The following is a 26,342-nucleotide window of genomic DNA, read 5'->3' on the forward strand; positions in this document are numbered from 1 at the left end:
AAAGAGGTGGAAAACCACACTTACAACAAAGATACTAATTATAAGGTTGGAATACCTCAGTTATATCTTATTATTTTTTTATTATTACTTTCCAACACCTCGTTAAAAGTCAAGTGGATGGTCGATTTTAACTGACCAGTGTTGAACTCCCTTTTGATAGGAAATCAGTACTAGTGCAGTAATCAATACTGGTGCAGTAATCAATACTGGTGCAGTTACTAACTATGCACCAGCAGTGATTCCTTTTATTTTTGGAAATTCTCTTTTCCTCAATGTTTCTGCCACTATGGAGTTGGCATATATAGGCTTAGGTAGTGTGAGGATTGGGGATGGGGGGATTCCTTCCTGAAAAAAAAAAAACAATACTCCATTTAAAAGTTTTTTTTTGTTGCCGAATTCAAAATGAGTTGAATTTGGTGAGTTGAGACATCATTGATCTGAGCACGGGGAACTCACAGATGAAGTTTATTTGATGGTAGGTATTCATTCTTAGACTCTGAATTCAGGCTTATGTTGATGAGATTCCTTGATTCAAGTTTATCATTCAGGCATAGTGTCAACAATATCAAACCCAATTATTTGTGCACTTCAGCAAGTATTTATTCATTGACTGAACAGGTTCTATGGCAGACAACACTGACATCACAAACAAGTTCATAGATTCATAGGTTGGTACTAGGCTATTGACCTTAGGACCTATACAAGCCTAGCCATAACAATTTGGTATAATAATACTTTGAGGTCCTTGCCATATGGAGAGATAGTTAGACTATCTAGATTATGTAGTGATGAAGTTGATTTAGAAAATAACATTTATGACTCCATCAACATGTTTCTACAAAGAGGTTACAGTATAGAATTGATTAAAGAATCTATTAATAAATTATTAATAGCCATTACTAATAATACTGAGAATTTTTTTCCAGTTAATAAAGTTTTTAAGGAGACTATATTTCCAGATAAAAGAATAAATAGATACCTACAAAACTGTAATAAAGAAAAACAAGATATTTATTTTGTGACAACTTTTAATTTATTAAGTGAAAAAATTTGGGATTATATTAAGTATTATTAAGATCAATTTATGTGTAAATTTATTCAGGTTGCATATAAAAGGGACAGAATTTAGGAGATAAATTAATTAAAGCTTATTATGTTCATCCTAAGAATCAATTAAGTCATTCATCCTTGTGGTTCCTGTAATATATGTTTGTACATTAAATTATATTTTGCTAAAATAAATGGAATTAGGTTTATACCAAATAATCAATTTACATGTCAAACTTCTGGAGTTATTTATTGTCTCAGGTGCCCTTGCAACCTTTTTTATGTGGGAGAAACAAAAAGAAAATTTAAAATTAGAATGCAGGATCATGTTCGTGATATCAAAAGGGGAGCAATGGAAAGTCCAGTAGCTTCACATTTTATAGAACAACATAATAGTAACGTGAATGTTTTGGAGTGTACTATTTTAGAAAATGTTTTTGTTAGAAAAGGAGATGATAGATTGTTGAAAAATATCTTATTATTTAAAGAAACTATTTTCATATTGAAATATAACACATTATCACCCAGTGGTCTCAATAAAGAAGTCAACTGGAGATGTTTATTGTAATATATACTGTTTTTCATGTTATATATATATTTACTGTCTTTTTATGTATTGTTGCTTTAAAAAAAAATTTTAACTTAAATTTATTTATTAATTGAGTAATTAATTGTTATTATCCAATTTTGGCTGGTATAAAAGGGAGTATGTATTTATTATTCTTTGTGTGCTCTAGGAAGGCTGTTGTGGCCGAGGCGCTAAGACATATTACATTTGTTTTGTGGAGAATTCGTGTTGTTTTTTGTTACTCTTCAGTCCCTTCTGGACTACTGTTGGTAATTTTCTAGCCATAACAATTCCCTGGCTATTTATTCCCACAGTAGTTAATTCCCTGGACCCCTGTCTAGCAGGGAGACTGATGTGATCCCCGGGGTGAATTTCCTATCTCCCATCCAATCATCAATGTTCCTTTTGAAGAGGGCCAAAGAGGCACTCTGCTTGACATGTATGGGCAGTCTATTCCAGAGTCTGGGGAGTCTCTGGCTCAGGAACCTATCCCTCCAGCATGTTTTGTTCATTGTGATGACAGTGTTTAGATTCCTAGAGCGTGTGTCTCTGAGAGACTGGGATTTCTTTAGCTCTGGGTTTGACATGGCCTTGTATGTTAAGCAGAGATCGCCTCTGAGTGGACGATATGCCACAGATATGCCACAGATTATAGCTGGAGTTTTTTTAGACGGTCAGTATAGGGCATCTGCTTTAGGCCTGTGATTCTTTTAGTGAGGTATATCTGCGGCCTTTCCAGTTGTTGCAGATGTCTTGAGAGGTACATACCAAATGGGGAGTTGTATTCTATAATGGGTCTAATGAGGGATGAGTACAGTGGGACAATGACCTCCTTTTTTCTGGATGAAAAGCCCTTACTGATGAGGTGTGCCACATAGAAGAATTTCCTGACTATTGTGGTGATGTGGTTATTGAAGGTGAGACCACTGTCCACCTGTGTCCCTAAGTTTCTTATCACACTTTCAGTGTTTAGTGTACTGCCACCTATGTGGTAATTCATGGATACATGTTTTTTTCCTAAAGAGGATAACTATACATTTCTTGGCATTGAGCTTGAGCCCATGACTCTGGCACCAAGCATCCTTTTCTGTAAGGCCCTTTTGTAGAATATCCACATCATTTAGGGATTTAGTAATGGCTCCCAGTTTGCAGTCATCTGTGAACTTTGATAGCCAGAGTCCCTTACTGTTGGCCTGTACTTCAGAGAAGTAGATGCCAAACAAGAGCGGCCCCATGACTGAACCCTGGGATACTCCACTTGTCACTTGTCTGGAGCTGGATTTGGAATTGGCTACTTTTACAGTGTGGGTTCTGTCAGTAAGCCAGTTGGCAACCCATCGAGTGACGTAGGGATTGATGCCCAGCTTAGTAAGTTTATCTATGATTCCAGAGTGGGGAATGGTGACGAAGGCCTTGGTGAGGTCCAGATATGCTGTGTGGACCACCTTACCCTTGTCCACGGCTCTGTAGACTGATTTGAATAAATCTATCAGGTTCAGGAGACAAGATCAGCCCTTCACGAACCCAAACTGCATGGGGTCCAGTGTTTGAAGTTTGCCAATGTCTTTATTTATAAGTTCCATGATAATACGTTACATGGCCTTGCAGATTAGGCTCATCAGACTGATGGGGCAGTAGTTCCCGGGATCCAAGGTGGATCCCCCATTTTGGAGTGGGATAACTGTAGCTGTGCACCACTCATTGGGCACGAAGTCTGAGGTGAGGCTATGATTAAACATGACACTTAGTTGAGGTGCCAGTTCATTTTGTAGTTCATGTAGTACACAGTCTGGGATGTCATCTGGTCCCATGGATGCTGTATTCTTAGCTTTGGAGAGTGCATTTTTTACCTGTGTGGCTGTTATTACAGGAATTTGGCAATCTTTAAGTATTGAGATGGGACCTTTATGGGGTGAGAGGGGGGTGTAGTTTGCACTGAATCGATCTGCCAGGATATTGGCAATATCCTTGGTATCAGTATATTTACTGCCATTCTGTTGTAGCTCAAAGCAGATCTGAGCATTGCCATTTAGATTCTTGACATAACTATAGAATGCCTTGTGGTTGTCTTTGGAATCTTTGGCAGTTTTATTTTCTAAACTAGCTTTGGAGGATTTTATGAGGGATCTCAGTTTCTTACTGAGGCTGGTAAAGGAGTTTTTTGCATCCTAGGATTTTCTTCTTTTCTGTGACAGATTCTTCCTTTAGTTGTAAACTTTGTTTATGGCAAGGGACCACCAGATTGGCTTCCTTTTTGGAGGAGAGCATCTTGGTTCTATTGGGGATGGCACGATTCATGCATGGGTGGATGTGCTCGTACAGTGCCTCAGTGTAGGACTCAGCAGTCAAACTTTCAGTTCCTGTCTGCATGGGTGTCATAAAGTTTGTCAACTCTGACTTGAGTAGCATGAAGTTGTCTTTGGAGAAGTTGCTTACGGAAGTTTCCTTACTGGAGGTGGGGGGTTGGGATGTGGATGTTAAGGGTGATTAGCTTATGGTCAGACCTGACCAATGAGGGGGTGACCATAGGTGTGGAACATCAATTTTCCATGTTGGTAATGACCAGGTCTAGGATATTGGAGCCCCTGGTGGGACTAAGGATTAGTTGATTCAGGGCATTGAAATTTATGAATTCCAAGAACCGTTGGGCAAAGGTGTTGGTACACGAGTAGGTTTCCCAGTTAATGGCAGGGTAGTTGAAATCACCCAGTGTTAAGGTATTTGGTTGTATCTTAATATTTTCCAGTATATTTAGAAAGATGTAGTGAGAATCTTGGTGCATGGTGGGGGATCTGTACCAAGCTACAATTTGGATTGCAATCTTACCCAGTGTTAGTTACACCTGGAGAATTTCAGATGCATTGTGGTGGGCAACTAGCCTGGTGTTGTGAATATCCTTGGTGAATATGGACAGTCCTCCACCTTTAGTGTTTCAGTCCTGGTTTGCTGGTCAAAAAGTGTGGTAAGAGTTGTAGCCTGGTATTGCAGGGGTGCTTTCTGGAACCTTGAACCAGGTCTCAGTTACTGCACAGATATCAATGTTTTCCATTTTTAGGAGTGCCTTGAGAGACTGCATTTTGAGGTTTAGACTTCTAGCATTGAGTAGCATCAACTTCAGATTTTGCATGCTTGTACCTGTTATGGTGGGGGTTTGTCCTTTGAAATTTGCCTAAAAAGGCAGTATAGGGGTGGCAAGAGCCTTAGACAGTAACCTGAATCCCAGGGGCGACAGGTGCAGGCCATCTCTTTTTTTGTTTTTTTTTTTAGTACAACATGCAGATGACTCTACCATTATTTGCTCTGCTAACTCTATTACCAAATTTCTACATATGACCCAAAATCCTTAACTTCTACTGAAACCTGGATGACACGTAACTGCCTTTTTCTACTACTGTTATTTGCCCCAAAGAAAAGTACTTCCATAAGTAAGACAGACTTTATCATATACTCTCACAACAAGACTACCATATAATTAGTTCTCCATAAAAAATTACTGGGAGTCATATTGGATGGAATCTTACTTTTGACCTCTATGTCCATACCTCTATCAAAAAGATACATCAAAAATTAGGCTCCCTCTATAGACATAATAAAAATTTTCTTAACTGCTCTACTAAACAAACCCTAGCCCTAACCTTTCTTCTGCCTTCACTTCTTTATGGCATCCCACTCTTTACCAATATCCAGTCATCCCTAAAAAATAAGCTAGAGTCCTGTTACAATAAAATTGTCAAGTTCACAACCAGTGCCAAATATTCAGCTCACCGCTGCTCATTCTTACAATCACTCAATTGTAAGAACTCCCACATCACCTAATATACTTACAATTAACCATAGCACACAAAATTATTTACAGTCCTTCAGACTCCCCGCCCTATCTTCCATCCTAACTCACTACCACCCAAATAGGTCACTTAGATCTGAAAACCAATTTCTGCTGCAAGTTAACAAACCAAAACTCCCAGCAGGTCAAATGTTCTACTCTTTTTCAATCACCAAACTATGGAATGCACTCCCATTAGCTGTCAGGACTACCAGTAACATCTCCTCCTTCAAAATATCTCTGAAGCAACATCTCTCCACTCTCTGGCACTCTAGATGCTCTAACCTCCATCTTCCTAGAACTTGACTCCTCTTACTAAAATCATATCTCCTCCTCATACTTTTCACCCTTTCTACTGATCTCTCCCTACTTGTATATACCATTAGAAACATTCTAATTCTATCTATTACTACTCAAATTTTCATACTCATAGTATCCACTGCAGAATTTCACTAGCCTTTCTTCTAATATACCTGTAATTATACCCAGTACTGCTCAAACCTTAATATGTATTTATTTAATTGAACTGTGTTTTATATTATTCCTCTGTACCACCTACGTTTTACATAGTATTTTCTTGTGTTTATACTGCTTGTTATGACTGTGCTTCTTCTTAATACAAACTGTTCCAAATTGTATACACTATTATACTAATTGAAGGCAGGTAGCAGTCAGTTTGTATTGTATGTTGATGGGGCAGAAATAAATAAGCTGCAATTACAGTATGCTTTACCCAGTTTTGTTAAAAATGGGATCATAATTATTCCAGTAAACGACTGATGAGCAAGTGAAAAAAGTTCTTATGTCACAGGTACACTGCCGTCTTCCTTTTTCATTTCTTGTTTCTTTGTTCCCTCCTTCAGTAGGGATTTCTTTTGTTACCCTTGCTTTACACAGATGTCACGGAAATGGCTCACATGGCTGTAAAAATGGTAGGATTCATGTTGTTTATTAAACACAATTTCTAATCAATTCATTTATTTCCATCCATCTGAAACCACTTTTATAGATCAAAGAAACATTTTTTCCCAGGAGGATAAACCTCTTTCTATGTATTCTTGTCAGGAGAGATACCTTAAATACCCCAACTTATAGATTTTAACTCAACAAGCACACAGCAGTGACAGAAAAGAGCAATATCAGTGGTCACTGAAAGTTGTTTTCACCTTCCTCCACACAGTTGTCAGGTTTTCAAATTCCAATGTGTGCTTCAGCTACATTTAGGGGAAATTATGGGCAGTAAGCTACAGATGGGAAATATTCAGAAGACAGTCCTAATAAGCAGTTAATGATTTCTACCTAAATGTCAAAACATGATATTTTTCAACTGAATTGGAAACCCAGTGTAACAATTCACTTATCACTGTGATCTCATACATGCATCTCCACCTGTATTTAAATATATGTATATCCCCAGTAGTAAATGCTTTCAACATCTTGTGATACTGACAATACAAAGAGCCTTTGTGCATGTTGGTGGTGTAGGGCTTAAGAAATCACCACAAAAAAAGAGTGATGGATCCAGAAAGACTTATCACAATACTGAAGCCTTAATGTGGAAGGTTTCCACATCACAGTAAGCCTTTCTTATTCAGAGACTGGCAGGGGCCTAAGCACAAAGAGCCGTCTCACTGTCAAAGGCAATGCTAATGCCCAAGTTCTCTGCCATGGAAATGGCAGCAGCTCCTCTTTAACTCAATATAGCAATTATTGTACTCTGTGTTTAGTTTATTTTAATTAATTTATTTATTAATTTATGAATTTATTTATTTTTATCTTGGTGGAAAAAGTGAATATCATATTTTGATGGCATTCACCCATTCACTATTATGGGAATAGTTGTGGTACAGGTTCATAGGTATAGTAGACATATCCATGTGTGTGTGTGTGTGTGTGTGTGTGTGTGTGTGTGTGTGTGTGTGTGTGTGTGTCCAGTGCCAGAATCAGCAGTAGGTGACCTAGACAGCTGTCTAGGACCCCATGCTGGCTTGGGGAAAGCCCAGCCCCATCACAAAAAGAATAGTTTTCCTGCTTTGCTACATTAAAAATTAAATTCCTTCGCTCAGTGAGCATCTTATCTAATTTACTGCCTGTTGTTTCCTGCTCTCAGTGAGTGTCACAATGATATCCTTGTCCATCTAGCCAAAGTAGTAGAGCAAGGCATGCATAGATAAGCACAAGTAATTTGATTTCATAGCTGGGCATCGAGTGCAGAATTAGCAATGGAAAATTAGTTTTTGCTCAAACAGCATTCAAGAAGAACTATGGAATGCAGCATTAGAACAGAACCATAACATTGTTAAAATGGAATGGAATGGAAATGCAGCAGCATTAGGGACTTTGTCTTTGCAGGTACAGATTAAGAGGAGTGTGTGTTTTCATTTCAGTAATGCTCTCAGTTGTCCCGCTTATTATGGAACATCATTTATTTTGCTCATATTTTTCACTCTGTTCCTCGTTAACTTTTCTGGTTAAGCCACTGACAATCATTTGAGTTGCAGACCTCATATTTTTCAGAAAGAGCATGTTGATATACAACCTGTTTTTATAACAATAGGATCAGATTCTGGGTGTTAGACTCTCATCTTTTAGCTGTATCACTGATGCTTACTCTAAGAAGTTGCCAGTTGTTTGCGTATTGGGGAGGCACTTGCACAAAGCAAAGTATTTACCTGTCCCTTATTTCACAGAACGACACTGATTTTGCCCATATTTTTCAGTCTGTTCCTCATAAAGTTTTTTTCTGGCACTTAATGTGTGGTGAAGAAAGTTTTACCTTAATGATTTTTGAATATTATAGTTTTAACTAAATTAAGTGATTAGGACCTCAAGCTTCTTATGAAGTCGTGTCACTGTGTTAGAGTTTTAATAGCTAGGTGTTTATTAAGAGGATATAGGTTCATAGGTTCATAAGTGTGTACTAGGATAGTGGCCCTGGAGCCTTTACAAGCCTAGCCCATAGGATTTCCCTGGCATTGTGTCACGCGACCTTAGTTCCCAGTGCCTCTGTTGAGTAAAGCCACTGGAGTGATCCCTGGGATGAATTTTCTATTTCCCAGCCACTCATCAAGATTTGTCTTGAAGAGGGCCAGTGAAGTGCTCTGTTTGACATGTATGGGAAGCCTATTCCATAGCATGGGCAGTCTCTGTGTTATGAACCTATCCCTCCAGCATGTTCTGTTAATTGTGGTAAAGAGGTTGAGGTCTCTGGAGCATGTGGCGCAGAGGAACTCGGATTTCTTCAGATGTAGCATTTCTAACAGAGCTGGGTCAGACATGGCTTTGTAAGTCAAGCAGAGATTGCCTCTAAGTAGCTGATATGAGACAGAGAATAGTTGGAGTTTTTTTAGTCTGTCCATATAGGACAAATGATTAAGGCCTAGGATCCTCTTTGTGAGGTACTTTTGTGGCCTCTCCAGTTGTTGCAGGTGTTTAGTGAGGTACATGCCAAATGGGGCATTGTACTCAATGACTGGCCTAATGAGGGAAGAGTAGAGGGAGACAATGACCTCTTTCTTACTGGATGCAAAACCCTTAGTAATGAGATGTGCCACATAGAAGGACTTTCTGACCACAGTGGCAATGTGGTGGTCAAAAGAGAGGATGCTGTTAGCCTGTGTTCCCAGATCTCTTATAACACCTTCTGTGTTCAGTTGGCTACCATTGATGTGGTAATTCATGGGAACCGGGTTTTTCCAAAAGGGGATGACAACACATTTTTTGGCATTGAGCTTAAGGCCATGGTTCTGACACCAGTCATTGGTCTCAGTGAGGCCTTTCTGTAGGATGTCAACATCACTTGGGGAGTTAATATTATGAGCTATATTGACTTGAACATATGCCATCTGATCAGTTTCTTCATATTCAAGCTATTTTTTTCTGATAATTCACTGAAGAACACAGTCAGTAATACCAGACATTAGAGTTTCACAATTCTGTTGTTCAGAAAGTGCATGTTGATGTAGAAGCAGGTGTTCTATTAATGTTTTAACCGAACTGGAGTAATACTTAAAAATTGTACCTAGTTTTGAGCCTTTGTTCTCCCCATTAGTTTTGGCTTTGTCCAGGACTCTTGAGCAAATAATTTGAGAGATATGAGGAGAACATGGACAAATCTCAAAAGAATCAGGGATAAAGTTGGAAATAATCAAGGACAATCAGAGACATTTTTAAAATATTAGTTCTATTAATTAATACATTGACAGAATAGGATTATGCAAATTAATACACATTTCTGCAGTAAATGAAGTTTGTAACTCTAATTATTGCCACTTTTTATTAAGTTTATGTTACCACCTAAAATGTGTGTGTGCGTGTAATGCCCTAGTTAAAGCAGGTAGTTTAGTTAATAAAGTGACTTGTGTATGTTCAAGCCCTGTACCTTGACTACAGGTAGTAAGACCCTTAATCCTGTATACCAACTGCCCTTTGGTAATTCCCTGAGGATTACTGTCTGTCAATGTCAGTCATTATGGTTTTATAATTATTTTTGTGTTGCACAACATATGTTTTTATTCAGAACATGTAGTGATAATTTTTTAATTGATTTAGAGAAGTCTGCTTCTGTTTGCCTCCACCTTTACAGACCATCTTTGATTTTGCCTCATATTTATGTCCTGTCCATGAGTAAACCATTTAACCAGCCAGTGCTTTGGGGAAACCAGAAATCTGGGCTAGGCTCCTTAAAGTTCCCCTACACTGCAGGCCTAGTGACTAGTACTTATGAACCAGAATAGTTATGGTATAAAGGAAGGAAAGAAATCAGTTGTAGTAAACAGGAGCATCATCACATGAGCCATGTTCTTTGGATGTGATCACTGGTTTCCTTAATGATGACAATGTGTTTATTATTTAGCTGCAGATAAAATGGAAAGCATGAAGTCAGAGTTTCATGTTAATATTTTAACTATGAATACATTTTTAATTTAGCTTTCATTATGCAAGTACCCAAGTATGAAATGCACTGTGCTTCAGCTACAGCAATTTGTCTAGCAGTTAGTGCAGATGAGTAAGGCTGTGATCTGTTAAATGTCTACTTCCTGTAGTACATGGTTTGATTCCCTCAGCCTATGTCTTCAGTGATTCTGCCAAGTTACTTCACCAGACAGTACTCCTGGGCTGCTCCAGAAAAGGGACACATGCTCAGTGGACTGTCCCAGGCTGTTAGCAAACCGATTATACATTTTGTCTTTTGAATTCCTGCACCCTTCACATATACATTAATTAGTACTTCACTATATGCTATTTGAGTATGAATCACTGCATGTCTCTTGTAGTTTAATGGGTTGCTAGATGCATTTTCACTAAATATGAGTTTCAAGGAATGGCAAGTTTACTGTTTTCACATGCTAAGTCTGTTTTCAAAGTGAGAGTGTTTTTTTAATTATATCTAAATATCAGTGATAATTGAAAAGTAAAGAAGAATACATTATGTACACTGACAGGTTTGAACATTGTCTGTGGTAACTGGGGAGAGACAGTCAAGTAATGGGGTATTGGTATGGAGGGGCTTGATTCATCACTTTGCATGTTTTCCCATTTGACCACCATCTGGCTCTGACTGTGGGGGTATAAGGTCAACAATACAACATTATTAGCCTTTCAGAAATGTACCGAGTGATTTCAGAAAGGACAGCTATTCTTGATGACAGAGAAGTCATAAGGAGGTCAAAATGAGATATAAGTGGCCTGCAAATGCCAAAAATGCAAAGTTTGCCAGCAGCAACTATTGCATTAGTAATTATTTTCTTTAAAGCACAGTTATTCAGATGACTTTTACTTCTGTAGAGATTATGCATATTGATTTAGCATATGTCATCAGGTGGTTAATATTTCTTATGTCTTTTGTTTAAACTGTGCTACATCTGGCTGGATCATACGGTACGATGTTAGGGATCTTTATGCAGTTTATGGATTATATGGTATGATGTTAGTGATCTTTATGCCATTTAATGTAATTCATCTAAAGCTATCAATAAAGTACATGCAATTTATTTATTTATAACAATTAAGGGTGTACTTTGCCAACAAAGTGGTTATAACTGCTGATGGGGGTGGGGGTTATCTGTGGATGAAAGCACCTTAAGATCTTATCTGCTCATTTTAAACAGTCTAATCTGGCTTTGCAGGACTAATGTGTGTGAGTGTGTGTGTGTGTGTGTGTGTGTGTGTGTGTGTGTGTGTGTGTGTGTGTGTGCGTGTGTGTGTGTGTGTGTATTAAGAAAGAATACTTTGGCTACTGTTTGCATGAAACAAATTTGAAATATGTGACTTTTGTCTTTATCATTATCATTGTTGTTATTAATAATGTTTTGACACAAACATCTGAAAAAGTAAAGTAAATTGGTATAGTTTAAAGTTGCCATTCTTTTATCACAGTTAGACGTGATGTGTACTCATTTGATTTAATGGCCATAATCGTTGAGTACAGATTATTGGCAGATTATAATGAAAGCAATATGCGTGGCCTTTTGTGGTTGAAATATTTGTCATAATTGATGCGTAGATTTTGTTAGATTGATTACTAGAAAAAAAGTTGAAAACTACAAATTTAAAATGCAATCTAACAAATGTTGCTGTATTAGACAATAAATACATTTAAAACAATCAGGAAGGTGAATCAAATAGGGCATGCATTTATGCATTGTCATAAAAATATAAGCAGCTGGCCCATTGTTTGAAAACAGCCCAGGGACCAAGGTATACTAAATCCACAATTCGCCAGGGGCTTATTCAATGAATGTGAGTGTCAAAGCATTTTCAATTAATGTAAGTTTCAATGCATTTTCAATGAATGTAAGCTTTAAGGGAAGGAAAGTTTGTTGTTGCTCTTGCTAAGTCTGTCTTCAATGTACAACTGTTTTGTTTTATTTAGCAAATAGCCATCAGCGTTTGTGCCCCAAATTTTGAAGTTGTCAGTGGAGCAACAGGTAGTATACCTGTCTTTGGAGCAGAAATCTCTGGGTTCTATTTGTAGACCAGGTAGGTGGATAGTTGACACTGCATTGCAGTGTAAGGGGGTGCTGCACTCCAGAGTATGTTATTCTTTGAATGAGGCCCCATCTTCCTGAGGTGGTGGTAGCATAGTATAAATCCCGTCTAAGGTCTACCCTGAAAAACAGCTACTAACTTAATGGGCCTCAACAAAGAATAAATAAATACATTAAATGTCTTAAATTAAATACAATCGCTGTAATCATTTCAAAAGTAAAAAAAAAAAAATAATAAGGACACTGACAGTTTTGAATAGTGTTCATGGTAATTTGGAGGGGGGGACAGCCAAGTGATGAAACACTGCATTGGGGGGGTCCTGGCCCATTACCCTGCCTAGGGCCCCATTGACCATGAGCTGGCTCTGTGTGTGTGTGTGTGTGTGTGTGTGTGTGTGTGTGTGTGTGTGTGTGTGTGTGTGTGTGTGTGTGTGTGTGTGTATATGTGCATGTATGTAGACATGTGCATATGTGTCTATAGGGGCATGAATAGAGCTGAATCAAAGTGTGTGTGTGTGTGTGTGTGTGTGTGTGTGTGTGTGTGTGTGTGTGTGTGTGTGTGTGTGTGTGTGAGTGTGTGTGTTGTTTGTTGTACTACAAGAGTTCAATCCACCACAAACCACTTAAACCAAACAAAATAAAAAGGGAGCTGAATAAGTGAAAACCATTCTCCTTTACTTCATAAGTTTAGCGCTTTCATTCTGGTAAACAGACTTCTTCAGAACAAAGCAACAAATCATTTAATTCTAATATGTATACACTCACACATCAATGTTTTACCAAACTGCATTAAAATCATGGAAGGTTCTTTTTTTCTTGTTAAAGATTATGGTAAGGTGAATTTACAGCAAACATACTATTGTTTTAGTAAAAGGGTAGTATATGTGTCTCAGTGCCTACAATGCCCCAGATTTTATTTGGGGAAAACTATGCAAGCTTTAAAGTCTATGATTTATAGGCACCTGTATGATATTAGGAACAAGGATGAACACAGTGCTCTCTTTCAGCATCTTAGTTTATATGATAGTCAAAAGTTTAACTTTTATATTATTGCCCATGTTACTTTTGACACTAGGGGTGGTCCATTAGGAGATGTTCTTGAGCTAAAAGAACTGAAATGGCAGTTGGAAACCAATCCTCTGTCCTAGTCAGACTTTCTCGGTCAACAAATGTTGATAAAAAAATGCAACTGAAGGCTGGGGTTTGAATGAAATGGATTCTGTAAGTAGTGTTGTAAGGCTAAAAGCATCATATTTTATGTAATATAGTTATTGTGTTTTATTACCATTATATTATTATATGAGTTTTGAATACAAAAAGTTGTTTGAAGGAATGTTTTATACTGTTTTTGTGGTAGGATTTTATTTTCATTTCTGTTTTTGTATTAATTGTTTCTGATTAGGTGGTTTATTAATTAGCCAATGAATTTGCTTGATTTTTATAGCATCTTTATTAATTAGCCAATGAATTTGCTTGATTTTTATAGCATCTTGGAAAAGTATTGATGTGTAAGTGTATATATTTTGGAATTAAATGATTTATTGCTTTGTTTTGAAGAAGTCCATTTACTAGAACAAAAATGCTAAACTTGATTAAAGGAGAGTGGTTTTCACTTATTCGGCACCTGTTTTGTTTTTTTTTACTACAAGAAATAGTTTGGGGTAGCGGGTTCTCTATATTGGAGCATGCATGTTGGTATGGGTTGTGTGTTTTAGAGTGTGATTGAATTTGTAGGTGCTTTTTTGTAGCTGCATGTGTGTTTGTGTGCGTCTGTGTGTCTGTGTGAACGTCTTAAGAATTTGTGTGTGAATGCTGAGAATGTGTGTGTGTGTGTGTGTGTGTGTGTGTGTGTGTGTGTGTGTGTGTGTGTGTGTGTGTGTGTGTGTGTGTGTGTGCTTAGTCATCTGAATCAGTGCATGTACATGTGTGTGTATATTTGTAGGGTGGTGGCTAGGCTATCACCATGGGTGTAGGACTATTCACTGAAAGCACATTTGACTGAAACTCAAATGACTGTGCACAAATCACTGAAAGCACAATTCACTGAAAACACAATTCACTGAAACACATTTCACTGAAAGTTATATATGACCTCTTCCCCACTGTAGTGCAACCCTGGAGTTAGAATATATAGTAAGGGGGTGTGAGGGGCACATAGTTTGGATATATATTAAGTTTAGAAAAGAATAATTTATTGAAATTGCAAGTATCCATGTATAGAGTTCAAAATATTTAAAATAGTTGGGGGGCTATGCCCCCCCACACCCCCCTTACTATATATTCGAACTCCAGGGTCGCACTACAGTGGGGAAAAGGCCATATATAACTTTCAGTGAAATGTGTTTCAGTGAATTGTGTTTTCAGTGAATTGAGCTTTCAGTGAATTGTTCACTGTCAAATGTGTTTCAGTGAAATGTGCTTTCAGTGAATAGTCCTAGACCTGCCACCATATGGGGCATTTTAGGGAGATCACTGATGCAGCATTTGTTTCAATGACATGATAATGAACACTTTATGATGCGCTTCTCTGTATAGCTTTACCATATTTATGAATAAGAAATGTTGTCGGTTGTACTAACTGACTAGCCCATTCTGGCTAATTAGTGGCTGTAAAAAGAATCTTTAAAATCCTAGGGAAAGAAAATATTGATAGTATAAAATTATGCACCCTGCTGTACTTTACATCCATTTGTATTATATACCTGTGTGCATTCAAAAACAATGGCAACAGCTTATTTTGCACATAATAAGTGCCTGGGGAAATGTGTGGGGAATAATCAATAATCGTTCTTAATATGAAATCTATTCATATACTGTAGGAACCAAACATGGCTGAAGAGCAATCAGAAGCACCTTAACAGCAAAGGAAAAGGCTTGGATTTCTGCAATAAAAGTCACAAACTGTTAAATAGGAAGTTTTCTTAATGTCTAGACTTATGCCCTCAAAACTGCTAATGTGGTAGAAATCTGAGTAATCATTGTCACAAAAAGTGAATAAATGTTTTTTTGAAGCCAAAAATTATACTTTACTGGACTGCTCAAAGTATCTGTATTCAGTTGAAAATTAGAAGGTAATTGCAAGGATTTTAAATAGAAGACATTTGAATCATTTACTTGTAAAATTGCAACCACTGACATAAAGACATAAATGAAACCATATACAAAAAACTGTAAGTAAGGTAATCCTAGCTGTAATGAAATAGATATTGGGAAAGTAAAGGAAGTGGAAATTTGTCATTTGCTCTTCAAAGACATAGATGTATTCATGCTGCTGTAAACTCAGACTGAAACCATTGAAACAACAAGCTCTCTTGTATGCTGCAGCAGCATTCATTTATAAGGGAAGAGAACTATATTACAATGGGTGATTTGCATATAAATAAAGTCTTCCTTGGCTTGGAAATGTTCTAGTCTGCTGCCAAAGATTCAAAAGCTTGATAAAATCTACAACACAGAAACAATGTCTGTGTGCAGATGATAATGCCAGAAGTTAAGTATTTACAGTAAAATATTTAGATTTAAGAAACCTAGAGCTCTCTAAACCCGCATTGTGTTATATTCTTAAGTACTGCTTATTATAATTTCATACCATATTGTCTGCAGAGCATTATTTGTTTGTTTCATGATGCTGAACAGAGCAAATGTTCCAACCATGAGATACAGGTTATTTTGCACACAGACTATAAAAATAATATTTGCATATGAAAAATTAGTTGTGGGTATGGTTTTAAAATGGTAGGCTCCCAAGAAATAGCAAATAGTTTGCCATAAATGTACAAAACTTTGTTCAGAATATTGCACATGATATTTGTTGAAAGTATTATTTTATAAGGAGCAAGTTCTCTGTATCAAATATGTGGGAGTTACAGTTAATGGGAGAAAAGGCAAACTTTTTTTAACTTTTCTACAAAATGTGGAGTATTTGGCAAGCACATTGACACAGGGGAATGTTTACATCACTTGATGTTCTCCATCTCAGAGAAGTACAGGGCATAGAAACAAAAATTCCCATGCAATGCCAGGATACCTTGATCTGTTCTCCCTTTCTCACTAAAGATGGCTGAATGTTCTGCCAGTCATATCCCAACATTATCAGTCCCAGCCCAGAGTGCAAGCGAATCAGTGAGAGGAGATGATTCAGACAGAGAGGCACTGATTATCTGCCGATGGTCATTTTGGTCAGAGGGAACAATAACAAGAATATTGAGCATTTGCTTTTATTCTTTATTCAGCAAATTAATTTAGAACCAATCTTTAAATTTATCTGTTTGAACTTTCCTGTTTGGACAGATGACATACCTCATTAAAATGCCATATGCAACAACTCTAAACAGCCACAATGAGAAGTTTTGTTGAAAATGTAAGTATTAAATATGAGATGAACTGCAAATGTAAAATAATAATTTCAGAATTACAGATTCTACATTTTAATTTAAAGTTTGTTTTAATCAGCTACTGAGTAAAGAGATTATAAATCCCATATCTATGGCAGAAGCAGTTAGCAGTTTAAATACAATTTCTTATAAATAAGAGTTTGTACAATCAGTGAATTTCTTTGTGAAATTTGAATTAAAAAGTCTTTCCCTGGGATTCAGCAAGCAGCCATGTAGGAATAAGTTATTCCTGCATGGCAGGGACCATTCCCGTACAGCACGGCAGTGCGTCTTGCATATTCATGAACATATAAATATATTACTACTTATAGATATGTATAAGAAGAGTATATATAGAGGGTGCACAGCATATCAAACAGCCATTATTTGTACAGTTGCTACCTTTTAAAATGGCCAGTGTTTGATTCTGTCCTACAAATGAGAATTATTGCATAGAACATATATCCACCCATATACCCGCACACAATGCAAAGGACATGACACCACACACAACTCTGCATACATAGAAATGTTTATTTATGAACTATCTCAGTTGTTTTTGCCATTTCTTATAGCAGTTAGGTGTTTGAAATACATAATAACTGATTTATGCAACTCACAAACAAAACATCTGATACAGTAATCTGAAAAACATAACATATTTTGCTGTCCAGGCTAAGGCCTTCAAGTAGTACAACAGTAAAAAAAACACTTGCCTTGAAGATAAGAACCAACCAACAGTTAATTACAGATGTAGTTCAGCAGCCTCCAATTACACTCTTTACTCAACCCCTAGGGGGAAAAGTACTAGTTGTCACAATGTAAATGTATCTGTTACATAACAATGCTTAACTTAAAATGTCACTATCACACTGACAAACAGAACTGTGTGCAAGACAGTAAGCTCTAGGCCACCACTGTTCCCATGGTGAAATGTATGAAAATGTGCAGCCATAAACCTTAATGTTTCTTACTACTGATATCCCTCATATGTTGTAACAGCCTAGGTTAAAAACATTTAATACCCCTCCCCCAGAAAATGTCTTACAAGGGCATATAACAGAGTTTTCCATACACTGACAGGACTGAACAAGGTCACACACATTTTGTCCAGCTGTAGCCGCCCTATATATGATCCCTACCCCACAATATGTGTGGGAGTCCACAACATCACTGGAATGATAGCTAGAATGCCAGCAATAAATAATGATAGGCCATTACCTAAAAACCTCTTACTGAGCCTGGTATATATGTGGAGGACAGAGGCTGGAACATAGGGCCATATTTGCAATATTGCTACTATACATTGTGAAAGTTGCTGGTGTTACAGGATTGGTTGCAACATACCCTTACTCAGGAATATGAAGTCAGAAACACAAATGGATGTTGCCATGTACTGATAGCAATCAACAGAGAGAATGCCACTGATATGTCAGAGACAAGATCTGTGTGATGAACAGACAAAACATAACCGCCAATCCTCTGGCCATCATGTAGATAGGCCCACAGTTGAGATCTATGCATACAGACTGCATTCCATGCAAAACTAGCATGTACACACAATCCCTGTAAAACTAGCGGTATTCAATGCATATGACAGCAATACTCACACTGTCCATAAGTATGGAACCTTATAAAAACATGTAGTTGGCCTGTGTCTGCAAGTCCTGTTGTAAGAGGTATTGCTAGAGAGCTATGCATACAGACTGCATTCCATGCAAAACTAGCATGTACACACAATCCCTGTAAAACTAGCAGTATTTAATGCATATAGCAGCAATACTCACACTGTCCATAGATTTGCAACCTTATAAAAACATGTAGTTGGCCTGTGTCCGCATGTCCTGTTGTAAGAAGTATTGCTACCTGCTATCTGTAACACTGCTGCCCACAGACACACACACACACACACACACACACACACACACACACACACACACACACACACATGAAGGATGTTTTCCACATGATGTAGTCATTTATAGGAGTGGGTTGCTATGACACTGACTACTGGAAGTACTACACAGCTGGCTGCATTCAATTAGCAAGTGGGGATCACCAATTTGTGCAGTGGCCATCACCTGATCATGAGCATCACCTACAAAAGCCGTGCTGCAACCTATTCAAACCAGCTCGATCTCTGTAGTGGAGAGAGAGAGAGAGAGAGAGAGAGAGAGAGATAACACTAAAAAAATAATACTGCAACCAAAAAAAAAAAAAAACAAGGAAGATATCCAAGTGGTACACAGAAGAGAGCACAATAATAAAACAGGTATGTGAAACATGTATGCATGTAATTGAATGTAGTACTTGGTCTGTAATAATGGGATAGATGATGTTGAAAAATTTATATGTGCCATCAAGACTTGTTGCTGTAATGATGGCCTGCTGAATACTTGCTATGGGCATAGCATCTGGCGCTGTGGGCAGTGGGCCATACCTGTCAACTGTGTAGATCTGCACAGAATGACAAGATGTAAGCAATCATAGTGCTCGTTCTGTTCCTCCAAACATGTATATTAGTCTAAAAGAAAATTAATACCCAAAGCTGAAAGTAACTGGAATGAAGACAGAAAATCCACAAAAGTATAAAATCCAGTATTTTAATGAGAGTGAGTCAGTGCTTTTGCAATGCTCCACATTGCTTCATCAGACCTGATGAAGCAATGCTGAGCATTGCAAAAGTGCACACTCACTCACTCTCATTAAAATACTGGATTTTATATGTTTGTGGATGTGCTGTCTTCATTTCAGTTACCTTCAGCTTTGGGTATTAATTTTCTTTTTAAATTGTTGTCTACCTCGCCTTTGGGTTTATTTGGGAAGATTCATTGTTGCATGTATGTTAGTCTGGCAAATAGCCGAAGGTGGAAGTAATGAAGTCATGCTAGACACATGAGTTTTAGACCCACCACCTTCAGAACAGTCATGGTAATGTGAAATGTATCATGCACAAACTTCATAGGTTTGCAATAGGCTTATCTACGATTTGTCCCTATATATCCTCCACCTAATGTTAGGCTGTGTGTACATGTGATGCTCTGTTTTGTAGCAAGGAAGAACAGTGCAGCTGTGGAGGAAGGAGGTTCAGAGTGTGGACCCAATGTCTGAATGTACTCCATGTATATATAGTCATGTAAGTCTACATATATACAGACAGACACACACACACACACACACACATATATATATATATATATATATATATATATATATATATATATATATATACATTTTCCCTACTGTTGAATGACTGCTGCATGATATGTTTGAGAAAACATCACACATATCTGCAGTTCAGATGGCTTACTGGTAAATTGATGTGGCTGTGGTGTGCAGGGTCCTGGGTTATACACTTGCAAGGGATGATACTTTATTTGCTGGTCAGAACAAGGGCTGTTGGATAGAGAGTGATTAAGGCACCTGTAAGCAGTTGCAAGCAGGTGCAAAATGGACAGTTATGTATGGTGTGAAATTTGTGTTGGGAACAGATTGCCCTTTTTTATTAAGGTGAGAGTGAGATGTTGGGGAAGGATAGTAAGTATATTTGAGGAGGTAGGTTGGATCAGAAGACAGATAAGATAGACAAGACAGCATACATGGGTGGTATATGACACGTGTGGGTAAACACCTTGGAGGGGGAGGATTGCTTGGAAATTGGATGCCCATGAGCCCCCAAACAGAAACAGTGGGACTGAGGTCCCCACACATGGGCAGTCACCACTGCAGCTTCATGGCCATGAAGGTGGCTGTGCTGGGGGCTGAGCAGGTAGGGCAGGCTGAACCTCTAATTGTGTCATGAGGGCCTCAAGGTGTTGTAGTAGATCCCCCAATTATCTGTGGAGCTCCCAATGCACCAGACCCTGGATCTGACTTCAGGTTACAGGATCCTGTTGGTGTGCACTCCCAGGGGGGAATAAGCATCATCCCCTGAGGTAGTTCAACCTGAAGGTAGTGCAGCACCAGGGTTGGGACCCAAATGTGCTGTGGCCTGGTGCCACAGCCAGATGAGGTGGGGAAGGTTATTCTGCTGGGAGCAGCCATCCAAAACATGCTACTGTGTTGTAGTTTTAGAACATATGTGGGTAGTAATAGTCAACACAATCCAGGATTAGTTATAACAGCATGCATAGATATTCCCATTAACCCAAAACACAAGATTTGAAACAGCTGCATAGCAAATAGAACACATGCATATATGGAACCACAGTGGCTATTACAATGGCATGCAGGTTACATTGTTAGCAACAGGCCACCAATGTTAGTGTTTCAACATGGAACATGAATAGAAACACATTTCAGTATTTGTTGCACAATAGGATATATGTCCCAAAGGTAGGTTTGATGTAAACATACCCATTGATTTGTGTGTTCAGATTATTGTTGCAGATATGCTGTGAAGGGGGGAGGGGGATGTCAATTAACAACTATTATATCCTTGCAGTATGAGGTCCTCAGACCTTTTTTCTTGTTTATGTCTTCCAGGTACCATGTCAGGAGAGTGTCTCCCTGCTTATACTCCACAAGAAAATGAAATACTAATCAACTATATTATGCATCACCACAAAACCCTCTTTGGGCATACGGCCCATGATCTGCAAGGAGGACTGCCCTGTGGAATGAGCTCGTCCACAGGGTAAACGATGGTCTGCATAACCGCAGTTATGAGCAGGTACGACATCGTCGCACTGACCTTATCCGCCATGCCTGAGATCATGATGCTGCAGTTAGGAGGGACCAGATTGCCACAGGTAGGGTTCATGCTATCCAGCCCCCACTGACACATGCTGAGGAGCTCATCGCGAGCCTTGGGGCACCTGCCCACTAGCCAAGTCAAGAACCTGATGATAGCATTGTGGAGGTGGGTACTACCCACACAATGGATGAGGAGGGTGCAGGTAAGGCCCCAGGGCAAATTAATAGACCACTGTTACATATCCATCTTCATCTGTAAAGTATCTTCATGCATATGTCAGATAAAATAGTCTGTTGCTGCAGTGTAGTAATGAACAAATGTGCATAATCTGTAGTATTGTGGGTTTGTACTATTGATCTACTGAAATGCTGCTCCCACTCTGTACCAATGCCACAGGTGTGACTACTGTCATCACCTCTCTCACACAACTATGTAGGTCCCTCTGATATACCTCTTGGGCAGCAGCCTGTAGCTGGTGAGTATGGAGTTTTTTTTGTTCAGGTTTGCAAATACACTGGCCATGTTATGGCCATGGTGTTTGCCATGCAAACATTTAACACACCTACCCATAATGCATGCTGTACATATTCACTTATTGTTGCTGTTAACTGCACTGTATCACAGTGGTCACAATGGTGGCATATCTGAAGGGTATGTAAGAGTCCTGCAGTGTAACAACATGTCAGTGCAAGATGTGTGGACAGAGATGAACATAATGGCGGGACAAATGGCCTACAGTAGGGACATGTCTGAAACATTACCCTTATACAGTGGCTACAACAGTGTATATACCACTATTACAATGACAACTGTTATAGATCTACACAACAGTACCTCATTCCACAACTTTTATATTCTGTAGTGTGATCCTAACATGAGCAATAAATGTTTTATATGGAATCCTATGTTGGGACAACAAATATGGGGAATATATACGTTAACAAACACTAGAAGCATATGTGTGCACACACTCCAAATAACATATTGTGTAAGCAGCTTTTGAGGTACTGACAGCATTCACTATTCTTGAGTACACACCTTCCATCAAGTAAAGGTCCTCAGTGTCACACCAAGTAATGGTCTGCTGTCCAAGAAGTATGTCCATGACCTTTGCCCACTCACCTGCAACAGAGGCAGCCATGGCTTGCACACATCTTACAAACTGTGGAATGGATCCCATATCCAAAAGGCAGCACTCAGGAGTGGGAGATGTAGCCTTACCTCACCATTGCATATACCATGGCAAACAGTGCAGACAAGCATGTATGTGACGATGAAGTATGGGACAACATTAATGTAGAAAATAAACAGATGCCCATCCAAGATAGATGACAACACATGTTGCAAACTAGTCACGGAGGCTGGCCAGAAACATGCAGCAACACTGAGGGACTTGCAGGAATGTCTAGCAAGTACTGCCTGTGCAGTACCTATATCAACAATTGCCTGGACTCTGCATACGTGTGGCTTATGGGTTAGGGTAATCAGATGGAAGAGTTGTTCCACAGGAGACATCATCCAGGGCTCTCTACAGTAGCATATGCATAACATCAAGTCTCCCAAAGGCATATTTTACAATGTGTAATGGTGTACCAAGACCAAGGCTGAGACCTACAGACAGTATTAATAAAGATACATGTGCTTCACAAGCAACACCTCACTCCACCTCAGGCCCACCATCCCCATCTGTACCTTGCTGGTGCCAGTGTACACCTTTAGGTTTGCTGTTCATTAGCAGGAACTAGGGCTGTAGACATGGTGTTCTGAATTTGGGACACTGCAAAATGACACACATGTCTGGCCCATAGTTATCAACCATCTGCAAAAATGCTGACGCTGAGGATGGGGAGGGGTGTCATCCTGAAACACAACAGTGAACTGAAGCATACATCCAAAGCCCGCTAAGAATGGCTGTATCTGAACACAGTTAAGGTCATGCATTGTGCCAAACATAACCCTGACTCCACAGCAATAGTGAAGGCACTGTGTGATCTCCAAGGTCTGTGCACATGAGCTGACCTTGCAATCTGGAAGAGTTGGGGGACATTTGCATGGCAGAGTGACCAAATAATGGCAAGTGAAGATGGGCCATGCTAGTATACCCTTTCCAGGAATAGTGACTGCTGTAGTTCACTTAACAGGTGCTGCAACAAACCATCATGTTAAGTGTGTGCACACTTATGCAACTCACATATTGTATGCATCTCAATCAGCATCTGCACAACTAACACATTTGTTTGATACTGCATTTGATTGCAAAAGTCATATGTCACATATCAGGTGTACATAATGTTAACATATGCAGTATTGTGGCCCCATAGCATATCAGGGAAGAGGGTGGCATGTCAATAAGGGTGTGTACACTCCTCATAGCCATAGTAAGCTTTTTAGGTTGCCAGTGTAATTAGATTCTGTTGCTCATACATGCATTGCTAATGATGAGATCTGCAAATCAGACATCAGGCATTCACTGTTGACATCTGTCCTCATATCATCCCGGGTATGTGTCAGACAAACACATAGGGGCTGTGAGAAACAAAGCAAAAATACCTGCCACACATATACACATTCAGTAATGGTGTGTACACTTGTGAGGTATGGTGCACAGTACATGCCAGGGTGCTGAACAGGTGCACAGCAATACTGTGCACATGGGTGCAGTGTGTTGCAGGGGAAGGGGCATCACCTACTAACACAAGTCATGCATTACATGTTGGTAACAGGGATTGAGTATAGCTGCAGTGCATGCTGTTGAGTGCCATATGTCATGCACATTGACAGTTGGGTAATGAGAGGTCTGTGTAATATCTTTGTGCCACCTCACCTGTACACATCCACTAAAAAGGGAGAGAGAGAGAGAGAGAGAGAGAGAGACAGAGACAAAGTAAGAAAGGAAGGCTGTAAGAAAGTAAGAGCCAAGTGTGTTTGTGTATGATTCATGGGTTGAGAGTGATATCTGGGTATTATAACAGTTGCCTATATTGTTTACTAATCCATACTGTCACATAGTAATTGCACATGGCTGTACACATTTATAGCTGAGGATTGTCTACAACAACCTCTACAGTGTTTGAAAACTGTTGGCCTTGTAATGTGGACAATGTGACATATAAGTCCTCAATATAATGATGTAGCAAAACCCACACTGCAATGGATCATGTCAGTATACAATAACCCCAACACCCACACACTTACCAGTACTGAGTTTCAAACCCCTACCTGCCTATGCATTGCAATTACAGTGTTATGCAGTTATTGCACATGCCATGAAGCTTACACGTTGGAGAGCTGTCCAAAGGTATCTTTGAAGGTGAGTGACATCAGCAACAGTGCTAAAGGAGGGATAAGGGAAGTGTAGTACGTGTGAATGTCCACAAAAGCAGGTGTCAATGGAGCCACACACACACACACACACACACACACACACACACACACACACACACACACACACACACTCTCTCTCTCTCCAGGAAACACACACATTATCACGGTCAGGATTAGAACGTCTACCTAACTATCTTATTACACTACAGTATTACAGTTATCACAAGTGCCACAGAGCTTATATGGCTGATACATGGCCAAAGGGTTATTTCAAGGTGAATGACATCAGTAGGTGTGCTAAAGTAGGGCAATGGAAGGTGTAGTGATTGTGAATGGCTTCAAAATCATTAATCTCTACACACACACACACACACACACACACACACACACACACACACACACACACACACACACACACACACACACACACTTGCCAGTACTTAGATGTATAGGTTCAGTGCTTCACAAGTGTGTAGTAGGTGAATGGGCCTGTGGGCTGTACAAGACTAGGCAAAGGCAATACCTTAGCATCAGGCCACATGACAATGGTCCCCAGTGTGGCTCAGGGGTGTAGTCCCTGGAGTGGTCCCCACAGGTGAGTATTGTATTCACCATCCACCCATTTGGGTTACTATTGTGGGTGGCCAGTGATATGCACTGCTTCCCATGTATGTGATCTATATTCAATAACATGGACAGTGTCTGGGTTGTGCACATGTCCTACACTCACATTCTTTGACGTGTGGAAGTGTACTTGTGGTCTCTGGGGCATGTTGTGTGTACAGATTATCTTCTGATGTAGCATTCCTGACCTCATTTAGGGAGACCTGGCTATGGAACTGTGGTCATGCTTGCACCTACATTGACAGCATGATACAAGTATTCAGTGGAGTTAGTGGCGTCTGTCCATACAGGGCATGTGTATAAGGCATGGTATTCCCTTTGTGGGTTACATTTGCAGACTCTACAGTTGTTGCAGCCATCCTGTGGGGAACATAGCAAAAGGACCACTGTAAGAATTTATTTGCCTACTGTAGTGATGGAACAGGGTGCCATGTCCTTTTACTTGCTGGGCAACATGCACTCAGTCAGGAGATGTAACACATCACAGTACTTTCTGATGCCAGTGATACTGTTGTGGTCAATAGGCATGTAGTCCACTGCAATCACACCATGGTTACTATCTGTGAGGCAATATGCAGGGAACTACCAGTATAGTGGTTGTTGCCTAGCCAAGTGTGTTTGTGTATGAGACATGGGTGGAGAGTGTTCTCTGTGTAATACAAGGGTTGCCTATATTGTTCACAAATTCATAATGTCACATGTAGGGCTATTAATTGTCTACATCAGCCTCTCTGGTGTATTATATCTGTTGTCCTTTTAAGGTGGACATTGTGACATATATTTGATCCTCAATATAATAATTTGGCAAAACCCACCCCACAATGCATCCTGTTATTACACAATCACAGCAACCTCCACCAGGATAATGAAGATAGACACACACACTTGCCAGTACTGA

The sequence above is a fragment of the Protopterus annectens genome, chromosome 7.part1 (genome assembly GCF_019279795.1).
Source record: "Protopterus annectens isolate FY-2018-M chromosome 7.part1, PAN1.0, whole genome shotgun sequence".
Taxonomy (NCBI): domain Eukaryota; kingdom Metazoa; phylum Chordata; order Ceratodontiformes; family Protopteridae; genus Protopterus; species Protopterus annectens.